The 18,818-nt window shown below is 40.8% G+C and overlaps 1 protein-coding gene across 1 annotated transcript in view; it reads right to left on the bottom strand.

Annotated features, from left to right (window-relative positions):
* Nucleotides 1-18,818, bottom strand: part of trim44 (tripartite motif containing 44) — a 51,481-nt gene that overhangs the window by 8,785 nt on the left and 23,878 nt on the right. The window lies entirely within an intron of this gene.

The following is an 18,818-nucleotide window of genomic DNA, read 5'->3' as shown; positions in this document are numbered from 1 at the left end:
TATGGAAGAGTGAGGACTCCATTAAGATTCTGTGGGAGCACAGGTGCTGCCAGCTGTGCAGGTGTTGTCGAGCAGTTTCATCATCCTTTAAAACCTCTGACACATCAGCTCTATATCTGGCGCACATTTCATTAGCTGACGCGATGTGTTTTGATGATGGAGACATAATATGTGGTAAAGGGCTGGACGAGCTGGACCAACAAACACAACTGACACTGTATTTAGCATATGTCTGCAGCAGAAATGTTCAGACTTATGTTCACCAACTTAATAAGAAGCCTGGGGTTTATAAAAACGAGACGTATATCTACTTAAGCAAAAAGTTGTAGCCGTATCCAATGTTCTCTGATGCTAATGCTCGCACGCACACACACTAGAATCCACGGTATTAATGATGCACCCTCGGACAAACAAAACAACCACAGAAGAATATTTATATGGATGTCAAAACTCCCTGGGCATATTAATGATAAATCCATATAATCCCTTAAGAGCCCACGTCTGAGCAGCAGAATGATTAACTTTGTTTACATTGTGATTTATTGTGCTGGGGGGGATTCATTTCCACCAGGAAATAAAACTGTCTGATTGTGACATCCACACTGACCACTGCACAAAAACAACCCTGTTGAAAAATAATATCTGAAATGAAAATCTGATAAAAAAAAATATGAGGAAAATGTGCTTTCTGCAATTACATTTTGAATTTGGTTTGAACGTCAATAAATAAGAAGTTACGTTATGATTCACACGGGTTGAATCTGAACAGAGGCTCTCCAGAGTAGGATGAGGGAACGTTTCTCAGAAAGTTGAAGATACTGCAGGTCTGGAGTAATGTCCACTTTTAAGGGTCAGATATATTCAGTCTGTCAGGTTCTGTGATATACTGGGCAGCCATTAGCCAAGCAAGATACCCAACCCCCATTGCTCATTGTGAATTGGACAATTGACCCCAGCCACATCCACTTTACTCCTTGTGTTGGTCATAAGCTCGGATAAATGTGCAGGTTGCATCAGGAAGCCAAATCAAATATGTGGATCATCCACTGTGGAGACCCCTTGAGAGGGAGAGACAGAAAAAAAAAAAAAAGATTCTGTGATGGTGGAGTGAAGTAGCTCGAAAAAGATACTAGTGCAATTCACTGCCAACATGGAGGAGTAAACAAACTGAGTCACATGACGGAGCTGTAACCACAGACTTACGTATGCATGGAAGCGTACAGACTGTGTGACCCCCAGAGACAGCCTTCCATTCCATATATACTGTATGGTGCACTTTCTGAACAGACTGTTCCAAACAGTTACAGTCAGCTGCTTTCAGAGTCACTACTCTATTCACATCACATTCAATGGGATTATGTTCCCTCCTGGAAAACAATGCGGCACCCTGTGGTGTTTCCATGCTGCTCCAAAGACTTAATCAGTTCACGGAGGAAGCAGAGAGACAAGGCACAACAGGCAATGCATCATGGGGACATGGAGCTGGGGGGCTCTTTAATACGACCCCTTTGTGAGCACCACAGCACATTCCTGAGAGGAAAACGGGAGCGGCTAGCATAAATCCATCTTATCATCCAGCAGATGTAGCGCCTCAAGTATCCCCCCCCCCCCACGTTCATGAATGACATTATCTTAAAACGTACATCAAGAAGTGTGGTGCACACCCAAGATTGTGTGCAGTCAACTCACTACTAGGAGATGCAAGTATCACTGCCGCGCTGCGATACGACCGCGCGCAGTGAGGCAGAAGGGCTCAATGATGTGGAAATAAATTGTGTGCTGATGCTCCTCCAAACAGAATAATCACGCAGGTTTGTCCGCGCTGCAGCCGCTGCCACGATTTGCATGAACTAATTTTCTTGCTCACTTCAACACAGGTGCCCGCCGTTCATCATACAGAAGGAATTAATGTGGAGCAATTCCGATAAGAGCGTTGGACCACTGTAACGTCTCAATCTTACATTGGTTCATTTGGTGATTTTATGATTTCTCTGGCCGTGGGGGCAATTGAGGAATTAATTGAGGAGAACTGCAGCAGTACCGTGCGTGCAAGCCAGAAATAAAACTGCTCATTAATGTGAAATTAAAATTGACCTGAACAATTGCTCGCTGTCACTTCCTTCATGTATATGACTGTGTGTGCGCCATCATATGGGGGAAATACTAGGGATGAGCCAATATGAAATGCAGTATCAATATGATAGGACTGGACATTGGGAAAAGAAAGACCAAGATCCAAAACTAGGCTCAATACCACTTTTTTTTTACAGATATCACAGCCCGTAACTACTGCTTTCATGATATCAGTCTTCTTATGAAATTCCCCTTATCTTTATAACTTTCTTATCTTAAATTATGTCCACATAGCTCAAATGCTCACAGCAGTGTGGCATTCTGGTCACATGACATTGATGGAGCATGTCTCTCTTTACAGCCTGTGCTTTGTGAAGCATTGAAGTCGGTATCTAGGGTTTTTAAGATCATATGGGATTTTATGTTTTTCTTTTTCCAACATCTGAATAATTGATTTTGACCAGCAGTGGACTGATACCAATACAGAATATTGTAATGGTTCACCCCGATCCAAACCCCCTAAATTTCTCATAAACGTTTCACAGAGCACAGATTGTAAAAATATGGGCTGTTTATTTCTTCCTTATGGGAGCAAAATATTTGTTAGACAGTTGGAACATTATGTTTTTGAAAGCTGGCTAAGGCAACAAATGTGTTAACAGCTTGGTAGTTAAAAAAATGTAAAAAAATAAATAAATAAATGACTGTATGAGACTGACATTGATATCAGTAGATGATCAAGATTATGAATCTGTTATTGGCATCGGACAAGACAAAGTGATATGAAGCCATTCCTGGGAAATATCTTTAAAGCTCTTCTTTTGCTGAGATACTATCTGACAATCAACAATTACCCCGAGCAGCACAGCAATTTTCCAGAGCTGCTCCTTTTGGCCACAAATTAAATAGCAATGAAGGACGTTACGAAAATCCTTTTTAAAGGAGAGCAAGAAGGAGATAATGGAATCGCTGGCTTAATGTGTCCCCACTGTATAACAAAGAGAGAGAAGAGAGTCACAAGTTGGGTGTAGTCTGCTAACAAGATATTAAGGAGGGTTAACGGTGTCATTTTTTTTGCATATATATTTGACTTACAAATATGCAGCTATTCAATTTTAAAACATAAATGGATCATTTTAAAGGTTTTTGTTTGGCGTTTCAGTGAAGACAAGCACCAGCTCAGGAGTGTTGCTGCTCAATTTAACAAGTTCAGTTTACGGAGCGCAACGGAGGTAATAGGCCATCTGAAGATAACACAAGATGTACCGAGTGACTGACAAAGATGACATTACATAAACATACGGCTGTATTTCTTAATCAAAATGATTCCCCTTCCAGTTGAATACCACTAATATTAATTATATCTGGAATAATAAACACATAAAACAGGCTGTGCTTCTGAATATCCACAGTCTGGGGATGCTGGATATTTGCCATGCAATTGATATGTACATTTATTTGTAGAATTAATACATACATGTGATCATGTAGCTTAAAGGTTGTCCCTTGCCGGGATGGAACATTAACAAGTAACATTTAGTATAAATGAAACTAAAAAACTAATTATAATACTAAAAAAAAACTATGATACAGCATATTTAATTGTACAATACTCCCTTGAAGTTTGAATCTCAAACTTTCCAGCATGAGACATTATAGATACATACAGACAACCTTCAAAAAGAGCATTAGAATCCAGGTCATGAAAAGTAAGCCCCTATGCTGCCTAACACTCTCCTATAAATGATTTCTTACATGCAGGTTAAAAAATAGATACAGTATAGTATACCACTACAGCCCTGTATTTACTCCCTTCATTGGCCCACACCGGGTCCGTAACGCTGCCTCCCGTCTCTCGCTCTCTCTCCATGCCCTTTGTCATCTCTACAAACGCCATCATTTTAGTGCTGCTGAGGAGAGTCCTTCCCACATGGATCTGCACAGTCCGTCATGTGACCACTGAGTTGGCTCTGCAGCCATTACAAAGACTGACTGGTCACAGCAGCACCCCCACACTTGGCATGCTGGCAAAGCTGCCCCCTGTTGCCTCTCTCAAACAGCTCCCTTCATTTACAGCAGAACGCTGGCGCCACGTTGCATCATTGAACTGCCCCGGGTCTTTCTTGAGCTGCCCGAGGAATTGCTCTGGAGATGTATTAAAATTAAAAGCTTGTTTACAACACACTTGGAGCAATGATATTGACTCCCCCTCTGCCTGTACTATCTGAGATGGAGAGTTGTCAGATGCACGTATGGCCAGAGGAAAGGAGGAGGGGAGGAAAAAAGAAGGGAGAGAAAGAGTGTGTCTGAGATGCAGAGAAAAACCGACAGAGTTAGACAACAGACTGGCCATTAGGCAAAGCCGTCTGTCACATAAAATCTCCCCTCTTCCCTGAATCCAAGTCCTGTCATCCAAGGCCTCAGTGTGAAGGACACCCAGACAGACGGCACAAAAAGTTTGGGCCCGTAAAGTGTCACAACTCTCATTTTGCCTGATAAAAGTCTGCTATGCTTCATCCATCGCTCACAAGATTGTTCCTATTGCAAAACGTCTGCCACTCTGTGGAGTAAAGGACTTTCCTCTGGGTGCTGCAATAAAAACCTTCTTATTACAGCACAGAAGGATCAACATCGATTATCTCACTACTACAAACCCAATTTTGCAAGGATAATATATGGAAATTGTCCAGTGAAATAGAAAAAAAACGACAAAACTTAACATATAATTTGCGTTTTATTAATCTAAAGTGAAATTAGTCATTTTAAAAGCAACACGGTGAAATGTTAACACCGCAAACACGTTGAAATACGGCGACAGCTCCTCGGTGCTGCCTGTCCAATAAACTTTTATGTGTGCTAATGCATCCTGCAAAGCATCAGTTGTAAAAGGCTGCCAGGCCACTATCAGACATTTCAACTTTAGGAAACTGGAAGCAATTTCGCAGTTTCAAAAATCAAGACACATCCCCCCCTTACGCTTGGGATTTTATCTGTAACCACGGGTGAGGACATCATTTCTCATTAAAACATGCAAATGTGCCGGTGCACATGGACACGGTGCTACAAGGTCAAAAAGCAATGACGGTTAATGGTTTACAAAATTGACCAGTGGGCCAAAGGGACGCCCTCCCGTCGAGAAAAAAGCTATTAATTTTTCACTCACATCCAACCTTTAACAGACCAGCGCTGGATTAAGGTGATTTTGTATAGTGCATGTTAAATCTCCCACCCATTAGTATCCCGAGGTAGTTAAATCCCAGCCATCTCCTCGTGCCTCTCTCACCAGCAGCTTTAAATCCACACGGTGATGAGGCCTGTCTTTAAGCAGCTGAATTAAACACACAAAGCCATGATGAGTGCCCTGCTGAGCCCTCACACACATGTGATGTGATGTGATGTGATGTTGTTGTTGTTGTTGTTGTATCTGGCTGAGGAAAGAAGACGTCCTCCAGTGCTGTGTACACACCGGAGCCGCTCCTGTGGTGACAGTTAATACCTTGGGCCACAGGTCTGATAAGACACTGATTCATCGGCCCTTGGCTCAGCGTGTCACAATCATCCTCCCACATCTACGACATACTAAAACCAGACCTGCGATTTCAGGGGTGAAAACACTGTGATGCATGTGTGTGGACTTGCATTTCTTACCTCTTTAGGACCTTTTCTGGCATAAACACTGACTTTGTCAGGACCAGTAGTCGTCACGGAGGCCAAAACCTGGTCCTAAAGAGGCAGAACATTGTTTCTGAGGAACTGGTTAAGCTGAAGGCTAAGATTTGTATTGTGGTTAGGTTAAGGCATTAACTTGTTATAGTTAAAGGAATACTTCACCAATTTCCATTTAGCTTAGCATTTAGCTTTGTATTATCTACTTCATTACTTATGAATATGGTGTTTCTAGGTGCAGCAATCCTTTTTCCGAACCTGTCTTGTAAACAATTTATTTACTACCCCTATTCTAGTAATACAAAGCTAAATGCAAATGGGTGAAATATTCCTTTAAGGATCTGGATAATGCTTCATGTGTGTATGTGTGTCTGTGGCTGGGAGGAATACAGTAGTTGTATCGTCCTCTCGTTTGCAGACAAAAGTGAAAAGTGCAAAGACACCTTCCTTTCCGTTTGTGTCTCTCTATTAATTATCTTAGCCATGTGACTGTGTGTGAGTGTGTTGTTTATGTGAGTGTTTAGAATGAATAATTCATGTTTACACACAGTGCGACATCTTTTGAGAGCACTTTTACTTGTGGGTGCAGGAGCACGTAAGGCCAAATCGCCACAGATCCGGTGTGACCACGTGCCTTTAGGATAAAACACAGACAGAGGAGGTGAGGGAGTTGCAAGAATAGGGCAAGAATAGATTGTGATTATGTTTGTCGATATATGCGCTCACACTTTGCCTACTGCGTGTCAACACACCCACATTTTCCTCAGGTGTTGAGTTGAACCCGCTATACCGCTTATTTAAATTTCTTCTCTCCATCTTCTGAGGCCCATGGAAACCTTGAATCACAACTCTGTACAACAGCCATCAATTGTCTATAATATTTCATTCAAATTAACATTACTTTTTGCAAAGCAGCTACTCAAAATCAATCAATCGGTTTTTATTTTATGGCTATTTGAAGCTGGAAACCTTTGTATTTACTTTTATTAACTCTCATAGACCACGTGCAGTACTTTCACAGTCCACCAGGAGGATGTTGCCTTTATTCTGGGAATCAATGAACTGAGGAAAAGCACTCTTAAAGTGCAAACCTCTGATCAGTGTCACACAATGTCGATGCATTACTGTCCATACTATCTAGATCACCAACAACATCTAATAATGACCTCCTTGAGATCTACGCTTCATCTCTAGAAAGGTTCGTCCAATTGAGGTGTACCACACCAGCTACTGGAGAAAGAGACATTCATTGTCTCCAGAGGGTGAACTCCTTTGGCTTTCGTGATGCCATGAATTTGTGTCACCAGGTGCAACCATGATAATGAACCCGTGGTTGCTGCAGAAGACCGTCACCTCACCATATGGGATGTCCACTCGACTAGAAATGTCTTGACAACTACTACTTGGATTGCTATTTGTGGTTCAGAACCTCATGTTGAATTGTCATAACTTTGTTGACCTCCTGTGTTTTCCCCCTTGCAAAACATCCTTAAATAAAATGATGGACAGAATAACAACCAGAGTGCTAGCATTGTTTCTCTCCCTCACTAAAATTCATCAGTCATTTCCCTCTAAATAATTTTTGTGTGCTGCAACATCCACACACACTCAAACACATTAAAACAAAACACAAACACACTCCACAAAGTATCCATTTTCAGAGCGGGAAGTGAGCTGTAATTAACACATTTGGATTTATTATTTCTTAAACTAATTCCTTGCAGCCTATCTCTTCACAGAACACACAAACCGCAGAGGCCTCTGTGACAATGTGATTATAAGATGAGACAGCTTGTGAAATATGGCTGGGTAATCTAATAAGCAGGTGCAGAAAAAAAAAATTGTTTACAAGACAGGTTCGGAAAAAGGATTGCTGCACCTAGAAACGCCATATTCATAAATAATGAAGTAGATAATGACACATCAACACATTTTATTACGTGGCATGATGCTCCGACTCAATTTACTGTCACAGAGACAGCAAAGGAATGAACGACCTGTGGAAAAAAAACAAAACAAAAAAACAGGAACGCAAGCGCAGTTTGTCACACTAAGTGACTCGGTGTGTGATGTTTAACACTGGGCTGCATGCTAGATAGTACAAGGTTATCAGGAAGAGTATTTGGAGGAGATATCACAAAATAGGGACCTGGTGGAAGTGGAGAAAATGGTCATAGGGAGACAGTTTAGTGAAGTTTACATCACAGACAGACCTATTGTTGCTGTTCTCTCCACTGGAGCCAACATGAATACTATTTGACATGCTCTCTTTATTTTATTGTGCATTTTCCTTCTGTTTCACTAGTGTGCCCAGAAAGCTCACTCTAGTGTCCCCATTTTAACCCACTCCCCCCGTCTTTTTTTCTTCTTTTTTTTTTAATCCTTTCTCTTCAGCAGTCACCTCACATGTTCCACACTGCAGTGGAAATGTCTCTCTCTCTCGTCTACACCCCGAAGCTCTCCTCATGTCAGCCTGGTTACACCACATCTGTATTCACATTCATTTTCAAAATTCACCACAACCTTTCATCAGTTTCTTGGTCTTTTTTTTACCACCATTTTGTCTCTTTCATGTCTCTATAAATATGGAAGCTTAAAATGATGTTAACACAAAAAAATCTACTTTTATTAAACTTGCACAAAGTCCCTGTGGATAAGAGCATCAGTGAAATATGAATTGCAGAGATTCTCAACCCATTACTGTACTGCCTCACCTGCTTTTACACTGCAAAGGCAAAGTTCAACACATATGAATATTTTAAGAGTCCTGTGGTGCTCCTGGTTAAATTGTTAAATCCCTCTTTCTCAATGACAGCTGAACACAAGTGACAATCGTTTCTATTCTCAAGGTAGTACATCACTGATAAAAGCAGTCCAGTGTACGCGCGCACAAAAACACAAACATAGGCATGTGGACACACCAAAACGTACAACAGAAGTGCAACACAAAAGTGCACACATACCACAAAATCAGCAGCAGGCTGGCAAGCCAAGGTATGTGGGAGCTGGATGTATTTTACACACATGAATTAACAATCCATTATTCATAGGCTCTATGGGCTTCAAGCATCTACACAAACACAGCTGTAACCCAATTCTGCTGCACTACGGCCCTGAATGCATCACTGACACTTGCCACCGCCTCTCTGCTCTCAAACATCGCAGACAACACACACACACACACACACACACACAGCACTTGGCACAGCCCTCATATCTATCTACAGAGCGGATCGATACCGAAAGCATCCTTAAAGCTCTGTTTAAAGCTCTATAGACTGTATTTCTGACTCTTCCGAGTCTAAACTGTGGGAAATGAAGCGCTGAGAAACTCTCGACAACTTCAAAATCCCCAAATTCAAACAAATGTTACACTTACAAATCCAACGGCAGTCGAAGCTAATGCCAAAAGAGGGGAGTTTGGGTTCAGAACCGGCGTGTGTTTTGACAGGTGGTTCACTCATGATTCTCAGATTTAGTTTCCAAACTTGCTCTTTAAACCGTCACGTTTCAGTGAAAGGATGAGACGGAATCCATGAGGCACCAGCATCCATAAATAAAATAGATGGTGGAGCTAAGCTAACGATAAATCTCAATCTGAGGCATTTTTGTAGGTAAATTACCTCATTTGTATTCAGTAAAAGTTTCAGGAGAAACAAATAACCGCCATTAGTCATCACTAGTCCAGCCAACTGGACTGTAAACACGCTTGACTTATTTTTCTCTTTAACACCTCTGTCTGCACACCCCCCCCCCCCCCCCCCCACCTTTCCAAAAAAACTATTTGATGTTAAAGTGATGCCAGTGGTGACAGTACGCATAAAATGCACATTGCAGCATTAAAAAAAAACCTGGAGAAATGTTGTGAATGTGGCATGAATTATGCATGCTTTACAGTCCCTTATCATCTAAATGTATGTCTCTCTATTTGTCAGTTTGCTTTGTGTGCTTTGCATTAATGTGGGACCTCAGATCCATCCCATGTGGAATAGTGATGGCCAACGGACGGAAGAGACAAGACGACAGAGGCAGCGACGGTGAGAAAAACAAGAGGGAAGGGAGAAAGTCTGCAGCCTTTGCACATACGCAAGATTTATTTTCTGTCATTTTGCAGGACCATGCTCATCCAAACTCGAGTGTGCACTTCCTTCGGTCCTGAGCTATACGGTCATGGGGGGAGGCAACGGTGTCTCAGGGGTAGAGCAGGTTGTCTTGAAGGTTGTGGGTTTGAAGCATTATATAAATGCAAACCATTTACAGTATTCAATGAAATTGAAAGACCGACTTTCTTTTATGTTATAGTTATAATGTATTCACTAAATCGGGTGATACTTGTACTGTATTGAATATTTTTAATCATCTGTCAATGTTAATTTCCTGAACTGCCTTAGGAAAGTAATAACGCTTTTATGAACATGAATTTGAGAGAAGGACAGAGGGGGAGGAGAGTGCATTAATGAAAAGTTTCTTTGCAAAACTCATAAAAAGCCGTTGGCTCTTACACGTTGGAAAATATATAGATGCATCTAGCTGAAACATTTTAAATTATTAAACAAGGGCATGATGACACACACACACACACATAAAAAGACAAAGAGTGACTCAAAGGCAGGAGGCCCTGTAACAGCCCCTTTTGTAGCAGGCCTTGTAAATTTTTAATTAGAGGAAATGCAACTCCCTCGCTCCCGGCCTTTATCTGAGGGGCTGTGTCCTCTGACCACACTCCTCTGACACCTCCCTGCCTCACAGCTCTCATCTGTTTGACCCATGGGTGATGAGCTCAGACAGACAGACAGAATAAAGAGTTTTCTTCACTGTCGGCTGCCCTTTCCTTTGTTTGGGTGTTCATGGGAAGGTATCCTTTGACCCATGGTTCCCTTTCGTCAGAAAACATGTAATGACCAACGTTTATGGAAATAAAGATAAAGGGCAGGATGTGTATACAACATTCACATATCAAAACTTATCTGCTGCATGGTTTGGACCATGAACGCCTCCTTCTGCCACAACCTACTGTCCTGTATTAGAGCTGCATGTTTTTTAAATGACAACCATATACTGTTTTTATACTACTCTATACATACCATAATTGTGTACAATGTATTTTTTAGATTATTTGATTTGTCCGTCCTGGGAGAAGAATCCTGCTTCTGTGGACCCCCATTCCGCTCAACAGAGGGTATGGGGACTTGGATGTTGCATCATGTATTGATTTGTACGACCCTATGATTGAAAAATGTGGGCTATAATTTTAAAACTGATTGAATCCGATTGATTGATGAGCATGGGAAATGTCGCCAATGTGCAACAGTGTGTGGGTGTGTGCTGGTACAGCCATCTTTGTGAGGACCAATAAAGCCCATTGTTGGAAAGTGTGACAATTTGGAAGGTCCTCGTACTCTGTCACGCCATAAACGGGTTGTTTAAGACCTGGTTTTGAATCAGGTTTAGGTTTAAGGCCGTTTAAAGTTAGGCACTTAGTTGTGATGGTTAAGGCTAGGGAATGCATTATCTATCTGTCTTTACTAAGAATGCTGTACAAGAATGTGTGTGTGTGTGTGTGTGTGTGTAGGTGTGCACATCCATTTCCATGTGTCTGCATAGTGATTTATGGGCCCATAAACCAGTTTTCTTTAAGATGCAGTGGAATTATAGCCTCTATAGATATATGAGGAGGAGGATCATTGATTACATACTAAAGTGCACATGCTGGAGTGAAAAAAAAGAGGAGAAAGTAGAAGAAGCTTTTTGATTTGAAGTACAGCATGGATACCTGGCCTGAAACCAGTCTGAACCTGCCAGGTTGGACAGAGTTTGGACACATAAAACAGAATGCCTCTGATGGACAAATGTAGCCAGAGATTATGCTCTAATTTGAAACCGATATCTCAGCCATGGGGCCAGTAGGTCCACCAACATCTGCCGAGAGATAAGGTCCATGACCTTTTTGGGATTGGTGGATTTCATTACGTGTCATGATTCTAAAATATGTAAGGTCTCACTGAACTGGACCAATAAGGGACAACCAAGCACCATCGAGTACAAAAAGGAACAATAAGTAATGATGAGGATGTAAGGAAAACAGAGACAAGGACCAAAACGTTAAGGAACCTCAAAGAGTTATACAATCTATGGATCCAACAACCCTCCTGTGAAATAATATTAATGTGATTCTACCATCCAGGTTTTGATGCTCCTCTAAGTGTCTAATCTTCATCGTATCTCCCACATCTCGTGGAATAAATAGTTTTTTGGTTTCTTGATGGAAAGGACTGCAGAGATCTGCATTAGCTGACATAAGTTCTTAAATAGAATCAATCCAGGAATTGCATTTCTACAAGAAACTCATATTTTACAAAATAATCGTAAAAAAAAAAGTTTATGAGCCGGCAGCAGGGTACTATATTCACAGCATCAGTCTCATCTCAACGTTTATGAGGATCAAAAGTATCCCACAAGATGAAAATTATTTTCTGAATCAGAGAGCTGAATATAATAAAGTGTTGGCTTCCCGAGCTGCCTCTGGTTCTCTGAGACCAAAGCAAATGTTCTATGAACAGAGCAATAAATCAGGTAAATTAATAGAATGACATTTTGAACAATTAGAAACTAAAGCATCAATCAAGTGTTACATCCAGTGGGCGTGCTGTTGTGGGTCCTACTGAAATTAATGATGCCTTCAGAGGCTACTATAAATAATTATATGACAAATAATAACAATAATTAAAAGAAAATCAACTTACAACATCGAAATAGGGTTATTTTTTTTATGAAGTACCTAACTTTAATGAACATTAAGAAAAGAAGAAGCTAGAGATGGAAAAAGAGAAATTGGGAAAATCGTTTATTCTCTGAAATCAGGATTGACAGCAGACCCAGCATGTCTTCCAACTGATTTGTATGAAAGACATTTAGAAAGATTACTTCTATCAGATGTCAAAAAGCTTTTTCAATCAGATGAACGTGATTGGAAATCATTTCATAAAAATTGTAGGTAATAAATCAAAACTTGCTTGTACGGTGATGATGTGATTTCATACATGTCACATAATATAATTGCACACATTATGGCTGTGCTACAGTTAAACAAAATATTTGGCAATACTTATAAATACATGTAAATAACAACATATTCTTTTGATTGCATAACATTTAAATTAGACGGAATCTGCAGTAACCAAACAAACATGATAATTATGAAACTATAGAAAATTATAGAAACTACAGAAATGAAGTAGTCGAATGACGGATGGATGTCATTTCTAATATCTCTAATGTATTAAAGGAGCCATGTTTTTATGTGAATGGAGAGCATATTATTTATATCTTGGTCTAAATGAATGTAGGCCATCGCTCTGCTCAATGTCTTTGCCTGTATGGAAAAAAACAAAAAACGTGTAGTGAAAAGACTATGGGGACAGAAGTAAAGAATCTTCTTAGCAGCCAGCTGTGTGGTTTTCTGGGCCATATGTACATACAGTGAAGATGTGAGTGATGAATGAGGTTGGGGGGTGAGGGTGGGGGTGGGGTAGAGGGCAAAGTGTAATTAAATGTGCAAGACTTTCCATTAGGCTTCAGTGTGATTACGTAACGTAATGTATTTGCTGCCTCTATTCTTGCTCCGTAAAGCTGGCACATGATGCAAAGCATTCCCCCCCCCCTTTGGTTACTGTGTAAACCAAAGCTACTGGAATCAAATAAGATATCAAATTTGGCTGCATCACAGTTATTTTTGCCTGCTTTACTTCTATCACTTATTTATGCACATGTCTGTGTTTCAACCATTCTACCATGGTCCATGCTTTTTGATACAGTGGGCCCAGAAGTTTCACGGAAGAGTTCAAGTTCTTATTGCTTCCATCCTGTCTTTAAATAATTAATTTCTCCAAATAAAAGCAGCTTTCAAGAAAGAACAGAGAGGCATGGATCTACCACAAAGAAATATTCTTTAAAATACATAATAAAAGAGAATTGTGTCATTGTGTGTTTGACTGCAATGAAGGGCTCTGCTTTTATTTAGGGAAAAATAAGGTTAAACAAGCTTTAAGGAAGATTTTTTAAAAGTAATGAGATTATAAATTGGTATGAAAAGCTTTTATTCTGAGATAATATGCACTTTCAATATAACAAAAAAGTTATAGATAGGTATAGAGTATTTACTTTTGTAGATGCTTACCAGCGAATCATCACTGGAATGTGTTCAAAGGTGTTTGTTAGACGACACGAAAGAGAGGACACGTCCCTGTCACTCATACATCGACACTGAATAACACCAGTGGACCCCCCCCCCCCCCCCCAAAGCATGAGTAAAATGATGATTTGCAAAGCAACCTTCAAATCGTTTGGTGGGTGATAACTGCAGTCACATCTCGTGACTTTTATTTCCAGCTACTGCATGTCGCCTGTGATTGATTTGAGACAGCAATACTTCTTCTGGATGCATACGCACAAATGTGCCCATGAGTAAACTGTTTACACAACTCCGCACCTGGGTGTCTATTGACTCAACTATTTCATTATGACTGACATTGCAGTCGCTTCCAAAAATACACTGCTTCAAACAGTTAGGCGACACCAAAGCTGACAATTACCCACATTTCTTCCACTAATGAATACAGATATCGGTCTGTCTTTGTGTCCGTCCTTTGATTTACTCCATATTCGCTCCTCTGATCCTCTTCAAACATGGCGGGTCCGTATTTGAAGACCCCTCCCCGGGACAGAGTTAAGACCCACCCGTAACCCTACTGCTCCCTCATTTACACACAGAATTCTGTGTCAACCCCAGTGAGCACATTTCTGACACGACCGTTAGTTAGCACATTAATATTTTAGCAATGATGTTACCCGCTTACTGACAAGTGGACTTTGCCTCTACGGGGGAACTACTTGTCTACTAAAACAAATCTTCCAAAGCCACAAGTTAAAAGTCAAGTCCTCTGCATGCAACTCTTCTTCCCACACCCACTCTATCGCCGTCTTAACATTCATTTCTCTCCTACGTACTATATGCCTCAGAGGACATTAAAACGCCGCTGCAACAATAATCCCTTTATCACATCCCTCTTTTGTGTGTTAATGTGTGTACAGTCAGTAAGAGACATTCTCCTTTCCTGTAATTATCAGTTGCTATAGTGACTATTGATGTGCCGTGGCCATGTGAGATCACTGAGCACTCAGACTGCAAAATGTCAAAGTAAATGGACTGTGTATTGAGGCTGCCAGGAAGAAATGTCCAGAAATGCAAAGCTCCAGTGTGTAAGACTTTTCCACTATACTGTTTGGGCACAGCACTGCTCGGCTCGACTCCACTGTTTTTGCTTTCCATTAGTGATAGTACCTGGCACCTGGTACTTTTTTTAGCACCTGCTCTGGCGAGATTCCAAGCGAGCTGAGCCAGCACTAAAACAACACCGAACAATGCCAAACTGTAGAACAGTTAAAAAGACTGAAAACATGCGTTAGTCTCTAACATTTAACAAGGAAACTGCTAAAATCTCAATATTCAACAGAGTCCGGTGGATATAGCGACAGCACTGCCGAAAGCCGGCGATCGTGAGCCACATCACAACCCCTTCTGCTGTATTTTCGTTTAGGGCTTTCGTCAGATGGAGTCTGCGCTTCATTCATGCAGGAAATACTGAACTAATCTTTTTCATTTACTGATTCAAATGATTCAGTACCCCGAAAAAACACTACTTTATGTGTGTCGCGTATAAAAGGACGTCACGGTTGACGAACCCGCCCACGTTGAGTGGTGCGATGGAAAAGGACGTACTTTATATTAAACTGAGTCGAGTTGAGTCGTGACAAACAGAGTCGTGCTCAAACTTTACAGTGGAAAAGCATCATTAGTGACGTCTGATAGTGAGACTGCAGACTGTAACAAATGCAAGACTCTGCTCACTCAACCCTAGTCCAATCATGTCAAGGAACTGAGGTGGCCTTCATCATTTTTGCTGTAAGCTTCTGCTTCAAAACATTTAACGCACACACACACACACACACACACAAAATGTGAAAGTCAAAGACTGGTTGCAATGATGGTGTGGGGGAGGAAGGAAATGTGGAATTTGCAATGCATCACATTAGAGGCAGGAGGGTGCAATCACTGGACTGTGGGGGAGTAAAGTGAGATTTACATTCATGTTAAGAGACTTGAGGAGAGGCCTGGGATTGTATTGATGAGGAAGTGCGGGAAAGATGCACGCGGTTGCAGGATTGTGGTCCTGTGGGGATGCTCCGTCTATGGCAGCGATACGGGTCTCAGACAGCAGATTAGTGTTTCTGCTCCATAATCAATTTTCTGTCTGGATCCAACTACACATAAAACCTAAAAGGCCACTCCTCACTGGATCTGCACTCTTTGTCTGCTCAACCTTCAAACTGCAATATCTTATACGTCCCGCGCACAACCAATAAAACAGGCTCATCACTATATTTCTACTAAACTTCTCTAAACTCTTGTCTTAGAATATTTATCTTCAAAATATCTAATTGTTAATGGATTTTGCATCCACTGTGTTTTAGGTTAGGCTGATAGACTCAGTGTGTGTGTGTGTGTGTGTGTGTGAGAGAGAGAGCAAGAGAGAGAGAGCGAGAGAGAGCGAGAGAGAGCGAGAGAGAGAGAGAGTGTGTGTGTGTGTGTGTGTGCAGATGTATAGGTTAACCTTGGCCAAGGACAAACCATTAGTGCCATCCAACCCTGGGGTCCAAGCTAGCCGCCATCTGCTCCAGACCTTAGGGGTCATATTACTGGTTGACCAATCAATAATATATTACATGTCGAGTGTTGGCTGTGAACATGACTCTCTTTTCTTATTAAAAGTAAAGCATTCCACAGAGGAAATTGGGCACATTTCCCCTCAGCGAGCAGCGCTACAATAAAAATAGTACAAAGTGAAATCAAAATTTCAATTTCTGTTCCGAGAAAACAAACATATCGTCCGTCAAAGGTGCATTATGGGCAACATCGGACTACTTTACTATTTTTCTATTCAGATTTCACTTTGGGTAAAGACTCGGAGGAAAATCTGGTTCCTCTTTGTGTGTGTATGTGCTGAAGCTGGTGGTGTGTGTGTGTGTGTGTGTGTGTGTGTGTGTGTGAGTATGTGCCTTTTAGATGAAAGCCCAGAGAGACAGCTAAAAGGAAAGCCAGAGACAGCAGGTGGTGCTAGGTGCGCTTTTGCTGTGGCTCAAAGAGGCAGCGAGGTTTTTGGTGTCAACAGATCAATACCTGTGAGACGGGAAAAGGACTATTCATTTCAGACTGTCTGACACAGACACATATAACGGTGAAGGATGTAGTCGGAGCAAAAAAAAAGAAATGAAAGAAAAAGAAAGGAAGACACAAATAAACTGCAACAGCAGATGAAAAATATTTCTTCAGACCGGGTTTCTCAGGCTTGGTTGAAGATGTGTTACTAGGCCCTTATTTTGGTAAAAAAAAAAAAGAAGATCAAATAAAACAAAAACCAACAAAAATAAAAATGTTGTGACTTACTATCAGTTAAAACTAGCACAAGGAACAATGCACTTCGTAGTTCAAGCTGTCTTGCGATACGTGTACCACACTTGGTGATATTGTAATGACATGATATCTTGCACCACTTGAAATAACATCCCAATATTTTTAGGCTATGTTCCGATATATAAAACATATACTGTACATCTGAATATATATATATATATATATATATATATATTGCTATAAACCTCGAAACACAGGACAGTGACAATACATTGTAAATACCGTAATGCACTCTAAATTAAGAGAAAGAACTATTCTGAGAAATATAAAAAAATGTGTACACAAGTTGTTTATCTGCTGTATTTCTTTGGCTTTCTAATGTATGTATTAGATCTAATATATATATATATATATATATATATATAGACATATATTATTATTATTATTACTATTATTATTATAATAATAATAATAATAATAATAAGGTTATTTATATATTTAGGAAATAATTAAATTCAATATAAATATGCTTGAATTTTTCTCACATAATTGTATATACAGTAGATCCTGTATCTTTTTAACCAATTTTTTATTTAATAAACAAATATATATATATTTGGCACAATGCCTTAATATCAGTACTGCAGAATCAAGAAAAGACACTACAGATGATATAACAAAATCTACAGTAAGACGAAATCTTGTCTCATGTCATGATCTTGATATAATATTGGCCATTCCAAGCCGCCTCACTAACAAATACAATCGCATATCAGAGGGTGAGGCTTGACAAGCAACAGCTTGTCTTAACATGAATGCATGCATACATTCATACATACACTAAGCACACATTTACACGCACTCACGCACACACACACACACACCTTCGACCTGTCAGCAACTGTCCACAGCCTTCTTACAGGACCAGGCAGATTGTCACTTCCTCTGATTCCAGCCGGCACACACACACAGACCAGGAACACTAATTGCGTTGCTGGGGCACCGACGTGACTCGAATTTGACTTGCTCGGTTTTGAAGGCAAGGGCCGGCTGAAGTGCACGCCGGTGACTCTGTGTCTGAGGTGAGTTTAGAAGTTCTCTGCGAGGAAAAGGTGTCAGTATGAAGACATGGAGTGTGTTGTTTCCTCAAAATGAATACTCAGTCAGTGGCATGATTGCTGATGGCACAAGGACCTGAGCAAGGAGGCTATGAAGTGTCCTTCAGCGTGGCTGCGGAGCTTCCGGTGCGAGGCTGCAAGTGCCAGGAATGCCATCATCAACGCCGGCTGCAAAAGCTCTCACAGCGCTATGTCGCACACCTCTAAATATTTGCAACTACAGTATTTGTGCACTATGGGTCAAAATGATGCAGATTTGTGTTTACGAGCAGCTGAATGGATCACAGGGACGATCAGATGGTTCTGGGTTCTTGAGAATTGAGTAATCCACAAAACAACCCAAGAAGGAACTCTCATGTAAGGCGTGTTACACAACATGAATTGCCTCGGCACGGCACGTTTATTTTGCTTAGTACCTGCTCAGGTGAGGTTCCAGACTGCAGTGCACTGATTGGTCAGAGTGCACAAGAAAGAAGCCAAACAGTGCCAAA

The sequence above is a fragment of the Solea solea genome, chromosome 12 (assembly GCF_958295425.1).
Source record: "Solea solea chromosome 12, fSolSol10.1, whole genome shotgun sequence".
NCBI lineage: Eukaryota > Metazoa > Chordata > Actinopteri > Pleuronectiformes > Soleidae > Solea > Solea solea.
Note: the sequence above shows the minus strand (reverse complement) of the source record. Positions and strands in the feature narration are given on the sequence as shown.